The 18,362-nt window shown below is 40.6% G+C and overlaps 1 pseudogene across 1 annotated transcript in view; it reads right to left on the bottom strand.

Annotated features, from left to right (window-relative positions):
• Positions 1 to 372: 372 nt before the first annotated feature.
• LOC111164529 (transmembrane 9 superfamily member 2-like) overlaps positions 373 to 18,362 on the bottom strand; it is a 99,239-nt pseudogene continuing 81,249 nt past the window's right edge. Inside the window, exon 19 of the transcript XR_016391270.1 lies at positions 373 to 998. The product of XR_016391270.1 is annotated as a transmembrane 9 superfamily member 2-like (transcript). The remainder of the gene's footprint in view (positions 999 to 18,362) is intronic.

Consider the following 18,362-nt stretch of genomic DNA (forward strand, 5'->3'; position numbering starts at 1 on the left):
CACCACCTCTTTGCTCCCTGCACCCACCAACACGTATTCCTCAGCTTGAGGGCGGCTTTGAGAACGTTCATGAATTGAAGGGTATGTGTAGATAGTTTTCAAACGTTTACCTCAATAAGACCAATATTTATCAATAAAATTTATCACAGAACAATGTATGATTTTCATGACTGCTCCCCCCAAACTGCAAGCTCAAAGAATGCTTGCAATACAAATTCCCATAATTTGGGAAGTTGTAACGCCGGACTATTGTCGAGTAGAAGCAAAGAAATCCAAGAAAATTGACTCCAAAGATTTTGTATCTACACACAACTAAGTCACACTTGCACATTCTCAGCCTCCAAAGGCAGCAAACAAAAAAAGACAACCAACAACCAGAAATGTGCCGATTTAATTGAGGAATAAGACAGCAGTATCTGGTATTCCATAAATTCTATATGTTAAACCAATGCATATTTTTTAAGTGATCACCCAGATACAAAGGTGTAATATAGTTTGTACAATCAACTTAAATTGGAAAATTTCACATTTTACCTAAGAGTTATTTGACAGTAGTTCAGATGCTCTAAGCAGATGAAGAAGAAAAAAAGGAAAAAACTTTTCATCCAAAAATCCAGTCTACTCAACTTTAATTTTTTAAGGAAATGTGCTTCCTTTGTTCTAATTGCTTTAAATCAAACCCTATTATGGTATTGTTTCAGGAAAATATTACTTAGAATGAACCTACCTTCCAACCTGTTTTTTTTTTTTGTCCATACAATCGTATTTTGTGTCATACAAACTGAGGCCGGACAATGAGGTTTTTAAATTGATAGATATTAAAAACATGCAATTGGAAGCATACATATATATCTCTATAGATGTTCATATAGCTACAGATATATATTCAAAAGCAAGGGTGATGTGCATGGAAGCCTCTGGGGACATTCTTTAATCCACTTTCACCACACTGTAGATTTTAGTAATAAAACAGAAGCAGGAAAAAAATCCAAGTGTCCCTGAAACAAAATGAAAAATATCTTTGTTAACCAGACATTATAGAACATCAAATTAGCTTTCTCAAAAACGCAAAGCGGGGCTTCCCTGGTGGCGCAGTGGTTGAGAGTCCGTCTGCCGATGCAGGGGACACGGGTTCGTGCCCCGGTCCGGGAAGATCCCACGTGCCGCGGAGCGGCTGGGCCTGTGAGCCATGGCCGCTGAGCCTGCGCGTCCGGAGTCTGTGCTCTGCAACGGGAGAGGCCACAACAGTGAGAGGCCCGCATACCGCAAAAAAAAAAAAAGAAACCGCAAAGCATGTCCATTTTGAGGTGGGGCACTCATTCTCTAAATCTCCAGACTCGGACTTTATCAAATAAAAATCACCAGGCTCTCTTGCTGAGCAAAGAGGATGAGCAGCGGGGCTGGAGGCAGTCACCTGGAAAAGGGTGAGAAGCCATTTGACTGAACACTGCAGGTCTCTAACCAAAGCAAAGTAATAAAAATGAGTAACTTAAGTTCTCTATTTCAAAAAGGATCAAAAGAGTGCAAGCTACTTTCTTGGTTATTTTTTTCTTTTTTAAAAAAATAAATTTATTTACTAATTTTGGCTGCGTTGGGTCTTTGTTGCGCACAGGCTTCCTCTAGTTGCAGCGAGCGGGGGCTACTCTTCGTTGCGGTGCGCGGGCTTCTCATTGCGGTGGCTTCTCTTGTTGTGGAGCACGGGCTCTAGGCGCGCAGGATTCAGCATTTGTGGTTCACTGGCTTCAGCAGTTGTGGCTCGCAAGCTCTAGAGCGCAGGCTCAGTAGTTGTGGCGCACGGGCTTAGCTGGTCCGCGGCATGTGTGATCTTACCGGACCACGGATTGAACCCGTGTCTCCAGCATTGGCAGGCGGATTCTTAACCACTGCGCCACCAGGGAAGCCCCCAAGGCTACTTTCTAACACAATAAACTTTGTATAACTTGCTTCAATTTTAGACAATGTAAATAACCATTATCTACGTAGCAAAAGCAGGAATAATCTATTTACTTACATACTCAGAGAATATATTAGTTTTCTAAATCAAAGTTTTGCATAATTAAGCTTGAGAAACAGCCCATCTCTGGGGACTTATCCTAAAGAAATGATCCCATAGAAGAAAAAAAATTACACGCAAAAGGTGTTCATAACACTGATTTATAACATTGAAAAGTTAAAATGCCCCCAAACAGATGACTACCTAAACGATGAACCAAGATGAAATAAGATAGGCATCAAAAATGACAAATATAAAGACATATAAAGCAGCATGGGGCAATATTTATAATATGGTGTCAGGTGAAAAAAGCCAGACCTCAAAGAGCTCCCAGGCATCACACCTATGAGAACACTGCATAAGCCTAAACCTGTCGACTACAGCAGAGCATGAACAAAAGAAGATACCTTTATATCTTAGGGTGACATGATTATGGACAAATTTTTCTTTAACATAGAATTCCATTGATGTTCATACTATAAAAATAAATCTTCAGATGACATTAAGGTCTAATGACTTAATTGAAGAAAACTCTAATAAGATTTCCAAATCCCATAGTCTAAATGGGGCACCCTAAGACAATTCAGTCATCTAAGAAAACATCTTAATAACAAGATCACAGAAAGCTTTAGGCAGGGTTTGTTACCTTTTTCTATGCCGATTGCTAAATTTATCAATAGAATAACTTTCCATCCTATATACCATCATGCCACTTCCCTCCCATCCTACAAAGCTCCTTGTCAGGAGTCAGTATGGTACAGCGATAAGACCATGGGCTCTGGAGGGACACAAATCTCCTCTGTTGGTTACTTGTTGATCTTGGGCAAGTGACAGTCTTGCCAAGCCTCAGTTTTCTCAGCTGAAAAATGGGGACAATAATACCTATTCCTACTTTTGGCTTCCTTTTTTGAATCCAACAACTTCAAAGGTTCAGGTGCATAGCTAACATATGTCTCTGAATCTAAAACACTCCTGATTTCAATTTGCTGCATATTATTCCCATAAATCATTAAAATGTCTATGAATTCTCAACTTTTTGATGCTCTATTTAAAGTACCAAACTGTCTCCTACCCGAAAAACAAAACTCCATCAACCCTCACATTGTTCTGATAGTTGGCTGAGCTAAAGAATCTGGAGTTAGGCAGACACTTAGCTGTATGATGTAGAGCAAGATACCTATCTCCTCTGTGCCTCATAAGTGAAAAGGAATCATATCCCTGCCCAGCTAACAGGCTTGACCTGACAAAAAAAGGGTAAAATACATTAGAGGCACCCAAGAAATGATAGCTGTCACTGATGTTCTGATCTGGGGCTTGAAAAATATGTTCACATGGGATTTATTTGACTAGTGTGGAAGTCCTCAACATCACCTGTAGCTTGGAATCACCGGGGGAGATTTAACAAATACTATTGCCTGGGTCAACCCCCCCAGCTATGCTGATTTAATTGATCTGGGATGCAGCCTGAGTGTCAAGAGTTTTTTAAATCTCCCCAGGTCCTAACATGCAACCATGGTTCAGAACCTCTGGGCTAGCCTGTCTTCCTCCCTTAAGTATGGAGAGAGGTGTGGAAATTTCTCTCCTAAGGGCCACCGTACCACACAAGTTAAAAGCAACGTAAAGGATCTGGAGAAATTAAAATATTTTTTTCTACAGCTCAATTGCTTGTACTACAACTTGAGGGTAGAAAAAGGGAGATGGGACAAAACGGGAGAAAATTATCACTTTGGTGTCTTTGCCTACTTTTCCCTCAGGACAGAGAAAGTACTAAACCAATACTAGAAGTGTCCTAGTTTCTGTCTAAACCTCATAACCTTTTTTCATTAGGTGGGGTGATACATAACAAAAAGACAATCCAACCACAGGATCTTGAATGAGGCAGTCCAAGACAAGCAGAGAAACCCATTTTCCCCCTGTCCTTTCTCTAATTGCAATTCTATAATGAAAAAAATTCACAGTCTGATCTAGAACTGGCATCCAATACACATTTCCTCCAGGGCTTTCCCAAAGTAGTCATGTGCACTTGAAAAAGAAGAAACTAGCTAAATAAAACATTTTGAAAGTCTATCACATTTCTATGCAATGTGATACAAACAAACCTTTAAAGAGCTTTCCACAGTCACTTTGGGGACTAAATTCCAATATACATTAATTTGAGAATTGGCAGCTGTGAATAAGACACATGCCGAAAAGATTTTCCTAAAGCTGGAATTAAAGCCATTGCACAGAGGAATAAAGAGAAAGTGTGTTTGGAGGAAAGGGTCTTGGGGACCTTGATTCTCCTCAGCCACATTTGATTCAGTATTCAGTAAGCACTTTCTCTGGGCCCGGCACTTGCCAGGTAATGTAAAGGATAGAAAACGGGGCTCTGGTGGGGAACAATGTCAGTGGCCGCACAACATATCACTATTTATACAGAGGTCGCAGTCCGAGACTTGGAAAGGACCCCTAACCCCTTGTCTTTCTCGCTTCCACATCTTATCAGTCACCAAGACCTGCCAATTCGAACGTGGAATTTTTTTTGAAGTGAAAATATTTTATTTACATGCTTATTTAAATACTTCTTTTCCTCAACTAAATACTTACTGTGATAACAGAATACAATTGCTTTCCCCCTTTCAGTTGGTAACCTGTGAAATTTTTTGTTTTGGTGTTTACATACATAGGAAAACATCTTTATAACAAGTTTTAGAACTAAAGAGGAGACTGAGATTTCAGAGATTCAGAGAATTCAGATTCACACCCATTAAAAGTGCCAGCGAATGGATGAAAATATTACCAGAATTCATATTACATATTAAACCACATTTTTTCACGTGCACGTTATTGTTAGGATTGGAAGAAAGTGGTGTTATTTACTGCAGAAACTCTTAATAGATACAATTTAATATAATGTATAAACATATGTTATATTCATTCTTGCATAATTGTATAATTTGTTATGAAAATAAAAATCAGAGATGGTAAACGTAGTTTTCACTGATTCCTTGATTGTTTATGTTTACTTTCCGAGCTCGATGCTCTATCATTTATAAATTAATGTTTTCTGTGATCTTTTCTCTAAAAACTTTATTATCACTTCCAGGACATAATTGGCATTGATTTTTTTTTTATGGGAATCTTCTGAATCCATCCCCTCCATCCATCTGTCCATCTCCGTAGCCATTGGGTCTTAAGTCACACTCTCTTCATCTCTCATCTAGAAAACTGTCTCCTAGCTTGTCTTCACTTCCAGTATCCCTCTCAAATCCATTCTCTGTCAGAGTGATTGTGATATTTCCAAAACACAAGTTTGATTGCCAGGTCCCTACTTACAAACCTTTAATAGCTTCCCATAGCAAAAGTACTTAAACCCCGGAGGGTATCAGAAATCTTTTAAGCTGCTAAAAATACAGATCAGCAAGGATTCTGATTCAGGGGCTTTGGGATAGGCCCTGGGCATCAGATTTATTGGTTTTAGGTAGTTTTAAATAATTTCCACAAGTGAATGTAAGGCACACCCAAGTCTGAAAATGACGACTATATATGATAAAAATTCCAACTCCTTAGTCTCAGCCCACAAGGCCCTCCAGGATCAGACCCTGGCCCGCCACTTTAGGCCTTCTTGATGCCTTAAATTTTAAACTCCCCAACCCCAAATTACCTGAAGATCTCCGTGCTTTCACAAAACTCCAGGTTAACTCTATTAGGCTCCTTACCACGATGCGTGGAAATGATCTGTTTAGAGGTCTTCTCTCTCCAGATGATAGCCTTGAGGCTAGGGGTGAAGTCTTACTCAATTTTGTGCCCCCAGTGCATAGCATAGTGTTGGGTACATTGTAGGTGGACAACAAATGTCTCTTAAACTGAACTGTTTAAATTAACTGCTTAGCAATGTAAGCTCCATGAGGATAGGGATTTTGATCACTGCTAAAGCCCCAGCCTCTAGGGCAGTGCATGACATACAGTAGGTGTTCACTATATTCTTCTTGAATGAATGAATGAATGATGAATAAATGGCAGGAACTTGGAGAGGGCATCATAGAGAATGTGCTATAAAGCTGGATTCAGAGGCATTTGAGGATGGGAGACAGCTATTCCAGATAGAGGGGAAAGTACCCATAAAGGCCTGAAACAACTAAAACCCCAGCAGTTTTAAGGAACAGTGAGAACCATGGCAGAGGGGTTGGAACATTAAGGGTGAGTGATCAGAAAATTAAGGGAATATTAAAAAGAGCATATAGGAGAAAAGACCACAAAAGTAGGTGGGGGCCAGATAATGAATGATAAGTTAAGAACTTTGGATTTGATACCATAGGCAACTGGGAGCCAGCAAAGATTCATAAACCAGAGAGTGAGATGAACAAATTTGTTCATGACCAAGACAGTGACAATGACGATGATGACAATAATAATGATAATAGCTGATATTTACTAAATATTTATTATATGCCTGGCTCCAAGTTAAGTGTTTCACCTGTGCGATCACTCTGAGATAGGTGCTATTATTTTCTATAAAGAAATGGAGGCTCAGAGAAGTAAAGCGACTTGCCTTACAACACACAGCCAATAAGCAGTACAGCTGGGACTTAAAGTCAGTTCTGCCCTGACTGTTCTAGGGTGGAGATAATCAATACGGGCTGAGATGACCAAGAACTGCTTTGTACAGAAAAATACCTCAAAGAGTAAGCAGCAGTTGGACAGGAAATGCTTGAGGATGGGAGTAAGAAATCAACTCAGGTATGAGATGCCAGAGAACATAAAATGCACAAGACAAGAATGCCAGAGAATGCAGCTTTTGCTTACCTCTGGGGAAAAGGAATACTTCCCTTCCTTTGAAATTTTTTAGTATGATGCTCAAAACTAGAAGAATACTGGCTACCACAGGGCCCAGGGTTAGAATAGGTCTGTAACTACTTGCACTGGGAAAAATGATAAGACCCTGAGGTTTTCAATATCCTTGAGAATAGAGAACACTCTGTCCTGTTAACTCCTATAGCACCTGGCACTTTGGTCCGTAAATATAAGCTGAAATCAAAATCAGCTGGAATTAAAGAAGTAATGGAATTATCCCAGAGATTACACTGGCCTTGACTCCCTCTATCCTAGAATAATGTGGAAAAATTGGAAGGATGTGCCTCTATTTTTTTTAAAGGAGGGCTGGAAGGGTTGAAGGGGCATGGAAAAGGCTTGGGATAGTCTCTTTTCATCATCTATTCCTGAGGGCAATACTTCATTGCTTTACATGCACCTGTCTTCATTCTCCCAATTACAGGAAGTCCACCTGATCAAACAGAGGCCCACAGAGCAGATTCCGCAGGCATCCTTTGGTGGCTGGTTTAGCCCCACCTCAAAGAAAGTACCTCTTTCTTAAGGAGGACATAGAGAGTTGTGTTTAAGAGAATGAACTTTAGAGTCAGACCAACCTGGGTTTGAATGAATCACAGCTCCCACACTTACTAGCTGAGTGACCTTGAACAAGTCACTTAATCTCTCTGAGCCTCAGTTTCCTCATACATGCAATGGGAATAACATGACCTACACCTCATAATAATCAGACAATTAGGTGAAAATTAAGTGAGATAAATGTATGTTTCCATATTCCCTATTAGCACATTGCCAAGCCCATAAAAGAAGTAGTTTAGTAAATATTTGTTGGTTGGTTAACAATTAGCACTAATATATCTTTATCCCTTGTTGATCTTTTGGCCTTTAGAATTGAAATTTTTAATAAGACAGAGACAACTTGGTATAATAAAGCACAAAAGGCCCGCTACAGCTAACATTTGTGTGTTAAGATAATTGGACTTTTCCTTCAATACAGTGTATTTCATCTTGCACTGTGTGAGAACATTCTTCACTTTAGTGATACAATATTATACGGTAGACACTCTCAAAATACATTGAACTTCACTCGCTTCTTTTAGTGAATAAAAATGTATTCAAAGCATAGACAGTGAGAAAGCCAACAGAAAAGCACTCTGCACCCGGCTGATACTTCTTCTGGATCCTAGAAACTCTTTGCATCACACTGGCTTCAATTACTGCACAGTGATTGGTGGCTCAGAGTCTCAGACTCTAAACATGTTCTCTTGAGATGAACAAAACTATATTTTGAAAATAGCATTAACTCCCAAATAAAAGTGAGGTCCAAAAACAGTTCACTCTAGACCAGATTTCTTAACAGCAGTACTATTAACATTTTGGGCCAGATAATTCTTTGTTGTTCAGGGCTGGTCTGTGCATCATAAGATGTTTAACAGCATCCCTAGCCTCTACCCACTAGATGTCATTAGCATCCTCCCAGTCATGACAATCAAAAATGTCTCCAGGGCTTCCCTGGTGGCGCAGTGGTTGAGAGTCCACCTGCCGATGCAGGGGACATGGGTTCGTGCCCCGGTCTGGGAGGATCCCACGTGCCACGGAGCGGCTGGGCCCGTGAGCCATGGCCGCTGAGCCTGCGCGTCCGGAGCCTGTGCTCCGCAACGGGAGAGGCCACAACAGTGAGGGGCCCGCGTACCGCAAAAAAAAAAAAAAAAAAAGAGTCTTACGCAGAGAGGGCTTCTTAAACAACAGTTTTTTTTTCCTGATATGAACAATAACCAGGATTTACTTTGGAGGTTTCTCCTACCCATGATTTAATTTAAAAATAGATATGGAGATCTCTTTTTCTCTCTCTCTCCCTCCATATGAAAAATAATTTGCTCTGATTCATGATGGTGACATAGGAAGATGCTGAACTCACTTCCTCTCATAGACACACTAAATCTACAGCAATATATGGAACAAATGCCACTGAAAAAACCTGTCAGAGAGACCTCTTCACATGGGGCAAATGAGAGGGAAACCACATCAAAGGGGATAGGAAAGGCTGAGACACAATCTCACCATAAACCCCAAACCCGGCATGGTGACGCACATTTGGAAAGGAACTCAAGACCTGGAGCTTCTTTCTGAGGAGCAAAGCGTTCATACCCTATATGGAGCGCTCCACCCTTTAAGATTGGCACCTGTAAATAAACCCCCCAAACATTTGGTTTTGAAAAACAACAGGGCTCACACCCATGAGACCCAAGGGGCTGATACAAACTGAGGTTTGGCTCTTAAGGGCCCACACACAGTCTCCAAAATATACAAACAGCTCCTGCAGCTACATATCAAAAAAAACAACCCAGTCAAAAAATGGGCAGAAGACCTAAATAGTCATTTCTCCAAAGAAGACATACAGATGGTTAAAAAGCACATGAAATGATGCTCAACATCACTAATTATCAGAGAAATGCAAATCAAAACTACAAAGAAGAATCACCTCACACCAGTCAGAATGACGATCATCAAAAAGTTTAGGGCTTCCCTGGTGGCGCAGTGGTTGAGAGTCCGCCTGCCGATGCGGGGGACGTGGGTTCATGCCCCGGTCCGGGAGGGTCCCACATGCCGTGGAGAGGCTGGGCCTGTGAGCCATGGCCACTGAGCCTGCGCGTCCGGAGCCTGTGCTCCGTGGCGGGGGAGGCCACAGCAGTGAGAGGCCCGCATACCGCAAAAAAAAAAAAAAGTTTACAAACAAGAAATGCTGGAGAGGGTGTGGAGAAAAGGGAACCCACTTATGCTGCTCGTGGGAATGTAAACTGGTGCAGCCACTATGGAGAACAACATGGAGGTTCCTTAAAAAACTAAAAATAGAGCTACCGTATGATCCAGCAATCCCACTCCTGGGCATATATCCAGAGAAAACCATAATTTGAAAAGATACATATACCCCAATGTTCACTGCAGCACTATTTACGATAGCCAGGACATGGAAACAACCCAAGTGCCCATCAACAGATGAATGGATAAAGAAGATGTGGTACATACATACAATGGAATATTTCTCAGCCATAAAAAAGAATGAAATAATACCATTTGCAGCAACATGGAGGGAACTAGAGATTGTCATACTGAGGGAAGTAAGTCAGACACAGAAAGACAAATATATGATATTGCTTATATGTGAAATCTAAAAAAAAAGTGTACAAATAAACTTATCTACAAAACAGAAATAGAGTCACAGATGCAGAAAATAAACTTATGGTTACCAGGGGTAAGGGTGGGGAGGGATAAATTGGAAGATTGGGATTGACATATATACACTACTATACAAAATAGGTAACTAATAAGGACCTATTTTTTAGCACAGGGAACTCTACTCAATACTCTGTAATGGCCTATATGGGGAATAGAATCTAAAAAAAAAACAGGATATATGTATATGTATAACTGATTCACTTTACTGTACAGCAGAAACTAACAACATTGTAAAGCAACTATACTCCACTAAAAAATTTTTTTTAAAAAAAGGGCCCACACGCAGACTCACCGGCTCCAGGGCACAGAACAGAAGCAGCCTTTTGAAAGGCACCCAGACTTGATGTGAAAGACTCCTTTGCTAATTTTAAAGCATTGGTCTGAAGGGATGGGGCCTGCTGGGATACTCTCAGGGACAGAGGCTGGTGGGTGCCATCTTCTGCTCTCCCTATGCCTACGTAAGCTAGCTGGTACCATCTTTTCTTCTTTTATTTTTTCCTTTCTTTGCAGCAGGTGTCATCTTTATGCTTCAGCCAGTGGGCACCATCTTCCTCCAAATCCCTCTGCCTTGCTAAAGCCAGCAGGTGCCATCTCCCTCACCTCTTATTTTATTTCCCATTCTCCTTTCTCTTCTTGGTTTCTTTTTCTTTTACTTTCATTTTTTTCCCTTTTTTTTTTCTGTGGGTGCCATCTGTGCACTTCCCCTTTGCCTTGCTCCACTCAGTGGGTGCCCTCTGCATGCTCTCCCCTGGCCATACTCCAGAGTGCTGTATCTCCCAGAGCGGAACTTCTACACACATCTGGCACCCCAGTTTTTACATATGGTGCCCTGATTTTTGCAGCTGCTGCCAGGGGACACCTCTGCATTGCCCGGCTCTGGTGGGCAGTGGGGCTTATGCTCACACGTCCAACAGGACTGTAACCAATGGAGAAAGAGTTCTTAAACAGCTACCACTCCATGGGCCCAGCAAGAGGCAACAGACCCAGGGGCTCCTATTACCTTATCATCACAGCTTCAGCCTGAGGGGCAAGCTTCTAATTAAGCCCATATCTTAGGGCTGACTGTAAACCTTCCCTGAGACTTTGGAGGATGGGAACTCTTATATGAGTCTGGTGCCCCAGTTTTTACATTTAGTGCCCTGGTTTTTGCAGCTGCCTCCCAGGGATACCCCTTGATCGCCTGGCTCTGGTGGCCAGAAGGGCTGGTGTTCCTCGGTCCCATGGGACAGAAACAACTGGAAAGACAGTCCTTGGCAACTACCACCCCCAGGGCACTACACAGACAGCAGACTGAAAGACCTCCACAGGCTTTTTGTGAAGGAGGCCTACTTGCTACTCCTAAATCTTCGGCCTTAGGGACAGGCATTAGGTTTGGCACACAGCTGGAAGCTATGGAGCTGCTCTCAGGGAATGTACGCTGAGGAACATCACCTTTGCACTCTCCCTCTACCTTGCTACAGCTCACCAGTGCCTCCCAGAAAGGAGCTTATACACTCATCTGGAGCCCTGATTTTTGAGACTGCTGCCCGGCAGACATCTCCAGATCACCTGGTTCAGGGAGCCAGTGGGGTTTACACTTGCAGTTCCACAGAAGATATATGTCTAGTCTTTTTTTTTTTTTTTTGCGGTACGCGGGCCTCTCACTCTTGTGGCCTCTCCCGTTGCGGAGCACAGGCTCCGGAAGCGCAGGCTCAGCGGCCATGGCTCACGGGCGCAGCCGCTTCGCGGCACGTGGGATCTTCCCGGACCGGGGCACGAACCCGTGTCCCCTGCATCGGCAGGCGGACTCTCAACCACTGCGCCACCAGGGAAGCCCTATGTCTATTCTTTAAAAGGGGCTGCCTGAGGGTCTGGCTTTCAATCAGTCTGAATCTCGGTGCTGACTGAGATCCTCCCCTTGGAGACACCGAAAGGTTTTGGCACACCCTCAACTACTAGGAGCTACTAAAAATGAAATAGGCTGATGGACCTAGAGACTGTCATACAGAGTGAAGTAAGTCAGAAAGAGAAAAACAAATATTGTATATTAACGCATATATGTGCAATCTGAAAAAACTGGTAGAGACCAGCAGTCCCCAACCTTTTTGGCACCAGGGACCGGTTTCGTGAAAGACAATTTTTCCACAGACGATGGTGGGGGGGACTGGGATACAGTGGTTCAGGAGGTGATGCGAGCGATGGGGAGCAGCAGAAGCTTTGCTCACTCACCCACCGCTCACCTCCTGCTGTGCAGCCCGGTTCCTAACAGGCTGCAGACCCCTGGTATAGACGATCTTATTTACAAAGCAGAAATAAAAGACACAGACTTAGAGAACAAATGTATGGATATGGTGGGCGGGGTGAACTGGGAGATTGGGATTGACATATATACACTATTCATACTATGTATAAAGTAGATAACTAATGAGAACCTACTGTATAGCACAGGGAACTCTACTCAATGCTCTGTGGTGACCTAAATGAGAATGAAATCCAAAAAAGAGGGGATATATGTATATGTATAGCTGATTCACTTTGCTGTACAGTATAAACTAACACAATATTGTAAAGCAACTATACTCCAATAAAAATAAATAAATAAAATAGGCCACTTGGATGATCACAAAGGTTTGAGAGACAATCAAGAGCTAGGGCAGATTTCAACAGTGAGCTTCATCTCCTACACAAGGCCAACCCTTCAAGGCTGGGAGAGGTGGCTATTTCATCTAACACACAGGAACCAACATAGTCAAGCAAAACAAAGAAACAGAGGAATATGTTCCAAACAAAAGAATAAGAGAAAACCTCAGGAAAAAAAAACATAAGGAAACAAAGTTAAGTAATTTACCTGATAAAGAATTTAAAGTAATGGTCATAAAGATGCTTACAGAACTCGGGAGAAAAATGGATGAATACAGTGAGAATTCCAACAAAGATGTATCAATAGAAAATATAAGAAAGTTTCAAACATAAACCACAGAGCTGAAAAATACAATAACTCAACTGAAAAATACACTATAGGGGTTCAATAGCAGACTAGATGAAACAGAAAAAAGGATCAGTAAACTCAAAGATAGGGCAGAGGAACTCACCTAATCAGAGCAAAAAAGAAAAAGAATGAAAAAAGTGAAGATAGCTTAAGGGACTTATGGGACACCATCAAGTGGACTAACATTTGCATTATAGGAGTTCCAAAAGGAGAAGAGAGAGAGAAAGGGGCAGAAAAATTATTTGAAGAAATAATGGCTGGAAACTTCCCTAACCTGGGGAAAGAAACAGATGTCCAGATCCAGGAAGCCCAGAGAGTTGCAAATAAAATGAACCCAAAGAGACCCACTGAGACACATTACAATTAAAATGTCAAAAGTTAAAGACAAGGGGAGAATCTTAAAAGCAGCAAGAGAAAAACAACTTGTTATGAACCCCCATAAGACTATCTGTAGATTTTTCAGCAGAAACTTTGCAGGCCAGAAGGGAGTGACAATATATTCAAAATGATGAAAGAAAAAAAATCCAACCAAGAATACTTTACTTGGCAAAGTTATCATTCAGAATTGAATGAGAGATAAAATGTTTTCCGGGGTGGGGGTGGATAAACTGGGAGAATAGGATTGACATATACACAGTACTATATAAAATAGATAACTAATGGGGACCTACTGTATAGCACAGGGAACTCTACTCAATACTCTGTAATGACCTATATGGGAAAAGAATCTAAAAAAGAGTGGATATATGTATATGTATAACCGATTCACTTTGCTATACAGCAGAAACTAACACAACATTGTAAATCAATTATCATCCAATAAAAATTAATTCAATAACAAAAGTTTTCCAGACAATCAAAAGCTAAAGTAGTTCATCACCACTAAACTGGCCTTACAAGAAATGTTAAAGGGACTCCTTTATGCTGAAAAGAAAGGGCACAAATTAGTAACAAGACAACTTATGAAAGTATAAATCTCACTGGTAAAGGTAAATATATATTAGTAAAGGTAGTGGATTCATCACTTATAAAGCTAGTAGAAAGGTGAAGGGGCAGGAAAATTTTTTAATTATTAAAAAAATTTAAAAACCTAATATAAATGTTAAAGACAAAAGTAGTAAAAATAAGTTAGGTGATACACATAATAAAAAGATGTAAAATGTGACATCAAAGACATAAAACATAGAAGGAGAGTAAAAATGTAGAGCTTTAGAATGCTTTCAAACTTAGGGTCTTATCAACTTAAAATAGACTGTCATAAGTTGTTATTGGGTTGGCCAAAAAGTTCCTTTGGTTTTTAAGTAAAAATAAAAACCACATTTTTCATTTTCACCAAGAACTTTATTGAACAATGTATTCACTGTTTTGTTCCACTACCTTCTGCCATTTTTCAGGCAACTTCATAATTCCATCTTCCCAAAACTTTTTATCTTTTTGAGCAAAGAACTGTTCCAGGTGCCTTTTACAGTCTTCCAGGGAATTGAAATTTTTTCATTAAGAGAATTTTGTAAAGACCGAAATAAATAGAAATCCAAAGGTGCAATATCTGGTGAATTCGGTGGATGAATCAGAACTTCCCAGCCAAGATGTAACAGTTTTTGCCTGGTCATCAAAGAAACATGTGGTCTTGATATCCTGATGGAAGATTATGCGTTTTCTGTTGACTAATTCCGGAGGCTTTTCGTCGAGTGCTGCTTTCATTTCGTCTAATTGGGAGCAGTAGTTGTTGGAATTAATCGTTTGGTTTTCCAGAAGGAGCTCATAATAGAGAACTCCCTTCCAATCCCACCATATACACACCATCACCTTCTTTGGATGAAGACTGGCCTTTGGTGTGGTTCGTGGTGGTTCATTTCGCTTGCCCCATGATCTCTTCCGTTCCACATTATTGTACAGTACCCACTTTTCATCACCCGTCACAATTTGTTTTAAAAAATGGAACATTTTCATTACTTTTAAGTAGAGAATCGCATGCAGAAATATGGTCAAGAAGGTTTTTTTCACTTAACATGTGTGGACCCAAACATCAAAGCGATTCACATAACCAAGCTGGTGCAAATGATTTTCAACACTTGATTTGGATATTTTGAGTATGTCAGCTATCTCCCACATGGTATAACGCTTATTTTTCTTAATTAATGTCTCGATTTGATCACTATCAACTTCAACTGGTCTACCTGACCATGGAGCATCATCCAGCGAGAAATCTCCACCAAGAAACTTTGCAAACCACTTTTTTTTTTCACAAACCACTTTTGACATGTCCAATCATTCACAGCACCTTCGCCATACACTGCACAAATCTTTCTTTGTGTTTCAGTTGCGTTTTTAGCTTTCTTGAAATAATAAAGCATAATATGCTGAAAATGTTGCTTTTTTTTCTTCCATCTTCCATATTAAAATGGCTACAAAACATTAGATTCTTTTACTATTTATTTATTTATTTATTTTTGGCGGTGTCAGGTCTTAGTTGCAGCATGCAGGATCTTCGTTGCGGCTCATGGGCTTCTCTCTAGTTGTGTTGCATGGGCTCCAGAGCACGTGGGCTCTGTAGTTGCAGCATGCAGGCTCTCTAGTTGTGGCTCACGTGCTCAGTAGTTGCAGCATGCGGGCTTAGTTGTCCTGCAGCATGTGGGATCTTAGTTCCCCAACCAGGGATTGAACCTGCGTCCCCTGCATTGGAAGGCGGATTCTAAACCACTGGACCACTAGGGAAGTCCCCCAAAACGCAATTTTGATAAGTTTTTTTTTAAATGCACGCTGATATGACAGCTGTCCCAATACAATCTAACAAAACTGTTTCGAATGAAGTTAAAGACAACTAAGCACTACTAGAGCCATCTTATGGAAAAAAACTGAACGAACTTTTTGGCCAATCCAATATATATAGGCCTCATGGTAGCCGCAAAGCAAAAACCTACAGAGATATACAAAAGATAATGAGAAAGGAATCTAAGCATACCACTAAAGAAAGTCATCAAACCACAGAGGAAGAGACAAGAGAAGAAGAAAGGGACAGAGGAACTAAAAAACAGCCAGGAAACAAATAACAAAATGGCAATAAGGACATACCTATCAATAATTAAATGTAAATAGACTAAATTCTCCAATCAAAACACATACAGTGGCTGGAATGGATAAAAAACAAGACCCATCTATATGCTGCCTATAAGAAACTCACTTCAGACATAAGGACACACAGACTGAAAGTGAAGGGAATAAAAAAAAAAGATATTCCATGCAAATGGAAACCAAAAGAAAGCTGGGGTAGCTATATTTACACAAAATAGATTTTAAAAAGAAGACTGCAATAAGCTAATAAGGGCATTACATAATGATAACGGGTATAGAGGGTACGTATCTCAACATAATAAAGTCCACGTATGACAAACCCATAGCTAACATCATACTCAAAGGTGAAAAGTGAAAAGCTTTTCCTCTAAGATCAGGAACAAGCCAAGGATGCCCACACTCACCACTTTTTTTTTTTTTTTAATTTTTTAAATTGTTTTTTTTTTTTAATCTATGTACTGGTTTATTATTATTTTATTTTATTTTTTATTTTTTTGCTGTACACGGGCCTCTCACTGTTGTGGCCTCTCCCATTGTGGAGCACAGGCTCCAGACGCACAGGTTCAGCGGCCATGGCTCACGGGCCCAGCCGCTCCACGGCATGTGGGATCTTCCCAGACCGGGGCACGAACCCATGTCCCCTGCGTCGGCAGGTGGACTCTCAACCACTGCGCCACCAGGGAAGCCCCACCACTTTTATTTAATAGAGTATTGAAAGTCCTAGGCAGAACAATTAGGCAAGAAAAAGAATAAAAGGTATCCAATTTAGAAAGGAAGAAGTAAAACTGTCACTATCTACAGATGACATGATATTATGTATAGAAAACTCTAGACTCCACCAAAGAACTATTAGAACTAATAAATGAACTCAGTAAAGCTTCAGGATACAAAATCAACGTATAGAAATTTGTTGCATTTCTATACACTAATAATGAACTATCAGAAAGAGAAATTAAGAAAACAATCCCATTTACAATTGATCAAAAAGAATGAAATACCTAAGAATAAATTTAACCGAGAAACTGAAAGACCCCTAGACTTAAAACTGTAAGATGTTAATGAAAGATTGAAGAAAACACAAATAAATGGAAAGATATTCCATGCTCATGGATTGTAAGAATTAATATTGTAAAAATGTCTACACTACCCAAAGGAATCTACAGATTCAATGCAATCCCTATCAAAAGTCCAGTGGTGGACTTCCCTGGTGGTCCAGTGGTTAACACTCTGTGCTTCCAATGCAGGGGGCGCAGGTTTGAACCCTGGTCAGGGAACTAAGATCCCACATGCTGCACAGCATGGTCAAAAATAATAATAATAAAATAAAAGTCCAGTGGTAATTTCACAGAAATAGAACAAACAATCCTAAAATTTGTATGGAACCACAAAAGATCCCAAATAGCCAAAGCAATCTTGAGAAACAAGAACAAAGCTGGAGGTATCAATCCCTTGATTTCAAACTATATCACAAAGCTATAGTAATCAAAACCGTATGGTATTGGCATAAAAACAAATACATAGGGCTTCCCTGGTGGCGCAGTGGTTGAGAGTCCGCCTGCTGATGCAGGGGACACAGGTTCGTGCCCCAGTCCAGGAGGATCCCACATGCTGTGGAGCAGCTAGGCCCGTGAGCCATGGCCACTGAGCCTGCACATCTGGAGCCTGTGCTCCGCAACAGGAGAGGTCACAGCAGTGAGAGGCCTGTGTACCGAAAAAAAAAAAAAAAAAAAACGTAACTCAATGGAACAAAACAGAAAGCCCAGAAATAAGCCCACACATATATGGTCAACTAATTTATGACAAAGGAGCCAATAATATACAATGGAGAAAGGATAGTCTTTTCATAAATGGTGTTGGGAAAACAGGACAGTCACACGCAAATGAATGAAACTGGACACAAAAATTAACTTAAAGTAGATTAAAGACCTGAATGTAAGACCCGAAACCATAAAGCTCCTAAAAGTAAATATAGGAGGTAAGCTCCTTGACATCAGTCTTGGTGATGATTTTTTTGGACTTCACACCAAAAGCAAAGGCAACAAAAGCAAAAATCAACAAGTGGGACTACATCAAACTAAAAAGTTTCTGTACAGAAAAGGAAACCATCCACAAAAATGAAAAGGCAGCCTACTGAATGGGAGAAAATACTTGCATATCATATATCTGATAAGGGGTAATATCCAAAATATATTTTTTAAAAACCTCATCCAACTCAATAGCAATAAACCCCCCAAAAAAATCCAATTAAAAATGTGTAGAGTGGGACTTCCCTGCCGGTCCAGTGGT

Source organism: Delphinapterus leucas, chromosome X (genome assembly GCF_059928025.1).
Source record: "Delphinapterus leucas isolate spDelLeu-1000000601 "Yukka" chromosome X, BTC_Dleu_Yukka2, whole genome shotgun sequence".
Classification (NCBI taxonomy): domain Eukaryota; kingdom Metazoa; phylum Chordata; class Mammalia; order Artiodactyla; family Monodontidae; genus Delphinapterus; species Delphinapterus leucas.